We start from the raw sequence: 5,012 nt of genomic DNA on the forward strand, positions 1-5,012 counted from the left end.
GCACCAACCCAACCAACAAATGCAAAAGCGAAGAGGATAGCGAACACAATTCGTCAGACACTCGTCGCATATCCACTTACAATCCGCACCTCAACTTTCTCCAACATCAATTTTCGCATATACAGCCCGCCGGGTCGACACCTAACGCTAATCTCCTGCAATTACCAAATTCAATCACGATCCGTGTCCACTTGATGGCAAATAGTGACAAACCGTTCCCGGAATTGGAGTATCGCGCCTAGCCCGTCGATATAAATTTTAATGAGTTTGTACATATGTATAATAAAATCAATAAATTTAAATAAACTTGTTGAAAATCGGAATGTGTACAAAATAAAACGGACATTTTTATTTAATTGAACGTAGTGGTGAGTGTTCTACAATACATCCAATATACATTTTAATCATGGACTAATATATAATAATTGCGGCATAAATTTTATATACCAATTGAAATAATAAATTTAAAATGCGCAATAATATATTGATTTATGCTTGTATAAGTTTATTAAATTTAAGGCTTCGCTCATTTCCAACCCAATTTGCATAATTTTTCTGTAAATTAACAATATTAAACTAAATATTAATTTTTTGAAAAAATGTTATTTTGAACATGTGTTTTTTTTATAATATAACACAACCGTCTTAATACTCGCTCTTCTAAATTCCATATTGCCAAATTGAAAATGCCGTCGGCATATGTGCAATTGGGGTATGTTGCCTCTTCAAAATTATCATAGAAATGAAAACTGCGCTGTCAAACTGCTGAAGTGACAGCTTCTAGCTTACTATACATGGCAAACTAGCTAGTATTCTATCCGTGCGATTCTGTAACTTGAGACAGTCTCAAGTCTCTAAATTTGAGATTTTAAGTTAGAGACAATTTTTGAGACTTGAGACGATATTGCTATTCTGTAAGTGACAGTCACAAAATCTATTACATTTCATTATTCAGAGATGTTTTTACACTTGAATGATAATAAATATGTCGATAACAAATATTAAATTTCCTATAACATAGTCAAAAAACATAATTATCAATAAAAAATAAATATTGACTTTGTTTCATAATATTTACGAAATTTATGTAAAATTGATTTATTTTTCATCTTTTCGTGTTTGAGTTGCTTACAAAAAACGACAATCGATTAATATCTATGATTATCTCTATTCAGTAGATGCAAAATGGCAGACAAGAGCTCTTTTTAGTTTTGTAACCTGCTAACTACCAGGTCTCAATATTTTAAGACTAACGGGGCATCTCGACACGACAGAATTTATAGAATACTAGCTGTCAAACGAATTGCCATTGCCATTGCCAAATCTGTACGTGGGCATTTGCTAGCATGATAGAATCATTTGCGCAAAGGCGAAGGATAGGTAGGTTCGAGCTGATGTAGCGTATGCTTTGAGCTCTTGAAAATTTTATTTTATCATTTGCGAAATGCCATCGGGTAGGTAGCTGATGTAGCGTACGTTTGAAATCTTTTATGTGGAAAATAAAAAAAGGATTAAGATCCTTTTGTTTACAAATGTATTTCTGGGAAAAATAAGATAATAAGAAAAGGAGAAAGATCCTTTTTTTAAAAATGTACTTCTGGGAAAAATAAGAATTCATATTTTTGGACTATTATATAATAATTGCGGCATAAATTTTATATACCAATTGAAATAATATATTTAAAATGCGCAATAATATTTTGATTTATGTTTGTAGTTTATTAAATTCAAGACTTCGCTCATTCCCAACCCAATTTGCATACTTTTTCTGTAAATTAACAATATTAAACTAAAAATTAATTTTTTGAAAAAATGTTATTTTGAAAATGTACTTTATTTTTATAATATAACACAACCGTCTTAATACTTGCTCTTCTAAATTTCATATTGCCAAATTGAAAATGCCGTCGGCATATGTGCAAATGGGATATGTTGCCTCTTCAAAATTTTCATTGGAATGAAAACTGCGCTGTCAAACTGCTGAAGTGACAGCTTCTAGCTTACTAGACATGGCAAACTAGATAGTATTCTATGTCTAGTAAGCTATGAGCAATGTGGAGTCTCCACAGGCTATGTGCACGGCAATGCAGCTAGTATTCTACAAATTCTATCGTGTCGAGATGCCCCGTAACGCTAGAGACTGTTTAGTGAATAGTAACTAGTCTCAAATTGAGACTTTGCCTCAAAATGTCTCAAATAGAGACTAGAGACTGGTTACAGAATCCCGCTATATATCTAGTAAGCTATGAGCCATGTGGAGTCTCCACAGGCTATGTGCACGGCAATGCAGCTAGTATTCTATAAATTCTATCCTGTCGAGATGACCCGTAACATATTGTTACGAATTTACTCTTGCTAGTTTACTTTGTTAGGTTCGTATCTCTGGATTGACAAATAAAATCAACACTGTTTAATTTAATTCAACAACTCTTTATTTCACAACTCGTCTACACTATAGCAGTTTACTCTTAGCACTGATTGATTACGTTGGCGTTGCCACGGCTTATATAGCCACGCACTTCTCGCTGATGCCGACGTGTCCTTCTAGAATATTGCGTCTGGAAATTACCAGAACATAATGCTATACGGCGCCAGACGCAAGCAGACAGCCGCGGCGCCAGACTCTGCAATTGTTCAAGCAGACGGCTGTGGCGCCAGATGTCTATTGTTTCGACAAGCAGACAGTGCGGCGCCAGACGTCTATTGTTTCGACAAATGCTATTCCATATACCTACAACTATTGTTCATAATAAGGGATGCATACAGCAATACAAATACAACTTAATACTACTTTTTGTAACACTGCCCTCCACTAAAGCCTAATCGTCCCGATTAGGCACAAATCCTCTTGAACCAAATGGGGCGAGCCTCTCCAAATGTACTACTTTCATTTTACATCGTGCTTTTCCATTTCTTTGTATGCGGTATACCACGTCATTAAGTCGTTTCATCACCATATAGGGTCCTTCCCAGGCTGTCTGCAGTTTCGGGGACAAGCCTTTCTTTCGAAGTGGATTGTACAACAGGACCAGATCACCTTCTTCAAAACCTTTTGAATTTGCCGCTTGATCGAACCGGTCCTTCATCTTATTGCTCATCAGATGCGTATGCTGTCTTACCATTAGATGCAATTCATTCATTTCTTCCTTTAAGGCAGAACAATAATCTCCATCATTTCTTACTGCTGTAGGATTCGTTCCAAACTTAAGATCAGCAGGGAGTCGCAGATCAGATCCAAAAATAATCTTTGCTGGCGTGTAACCAGTTGTCTCGTGCTTTGCTGAACGATACGCCAGCAGGAACATCTGGATGCACTTGTCCCAATTCCGTTGATCTTTATTAACGATTTTCCGCAGATGTTCTTCGAGCGTTCGGTTGAATCTCTCTACCATCCCATCTGATTGTGGGTGTAACGCTGTTGTCCGTGTCTTGTGGATGCCCAATAATGTACAGACTTCTTGGAAAATGGAAGATTCGAAATTCCTGCCTTGATCTGAGTGTAATTCGACGGACACTCCGAACCTTGTTATCCAATTTTCTACAAACGCTTCGGCTACTGTCTCCGCTTCTTGGTTTGGTAAGGCATATACTTCTGGCCATTTACTGAAATAGTCCATGACAACCAGTAGATATTTGTTTCCGGCCGTACTGGTTGGGAACGGACCTGCAACATCCATTGCGACTCGTTCAAATGGTGATCCCACGTTGTACTGTTGTAGCCTACCGCGACTTTTGGCTTTAGGGCCTTTAGCTGCCATGCACTCTACGCATTTACTTATCCATTCTGCTATGGAATCTCGACAACCGATCCAGTAGAACCGTTGTTTAATCTTCTCTATAGTTTTTGTAATTCCAAGGTGCCCTCCACTAGGTGCATTGTGATATTCTTTCAATACTTTCGGAATCATGGACTTCGGTACTATGATCAGCAGACGATACTGTTTGCCATCTTCGCTTTCCCAGGTACGATGAAGGTATCCATTAACGAGGTTTATGCTGTTCCATTGGGCCCAATATGCTTTTGCAGTTGGACTCTCGCTACTTATTTGTTTCTTTGGTGGTCGTACCCATTTTCTTTGGCTATTATCAGCTTTGCAAGATCAGGGTCCTCCAGCTGATTGATTCTGATGCGGTGAGGAGTCCAATCATCTTCAGGTTCTATATTCAGTAATCGCACGTCGATTATACCTTCTTTTCCTTCTGATTTGGAGCAATGTTTACATTCCAGTGGACAAGGGCGACGTGATAATGCATCCGTATTTTTGTGGTGAATCCCCTTTCGATGTTCCGTTTCGAAGTCGTAATTCTGTAATCTTTCGATCCATCGTGCAATTTGGCCTTCCGGATTCCTAAACTGTAATAACCATTTTAATGCTGCATGATCAGTCCTCAGCAAGAATCGTTGTCCATACAAATACTTGTGGAAATGTTTTACACATTCCACCACAGCTAGTAGTTCTTTTCGCGTCACACAGTAGTTTTTCTCTGGTTTCCCGAGCACTCTGCTGTAATACCCAATTACTCTTTCTTGTCCGTCGATGAGCTGAGACAGGACACCTCCAATTCCATAAGCGCTTGCATCTGTATCCAGGATGAATTTCTTTCCAGGTATTGGATAAGCTAACATCGGTGCCGTACAAAGTAGTTCTTTCAGCTGCTCAAACGCTTTTTCTTGTTCCAACTGCCATACAAACGGTCGATTCTTCTTTGTTAAATCATGTAAACTTCTAGCCACTTTCGCAAATCCAGGTACAAAACGGCGGTAATACGTGCATAAGCCGAGGAAGCTGCGGAGTTCATGTATGTTGGTGGGTTGAGGCCAATCTTTAACTGCTTTTATTTTTCCCTCCTCGGTGTGAATCCCCTCAGTTGACACTTTATGTCCGAGATATGTGACCTGCTTCTTCCATAATGAACACTTTTTGGGATTCAAGCGTAATCCGGCTGATGCTATTCGCTGAAAGACTTCCTCTAGATTTTTCAGATGATCATCAAAACTTTTTCCCATGATG

Source organism: Bactrocera dorsalis, chromosome 6 (assembly GCF_023373825.1).
Source record: "Bactrocera dorsalis isolate Fly_Bdor chromosome 6, ASM2337382v1, whole genome shotgun sequence".
In the NCBI taxonomy this organism is placed as follows: domain Eukaryota; kingdom Metazoa; phylum Arthropoda; class Insecta; order Diptera; family Tephritidae; genus Bactrocera; species Bactrocera dorsalis.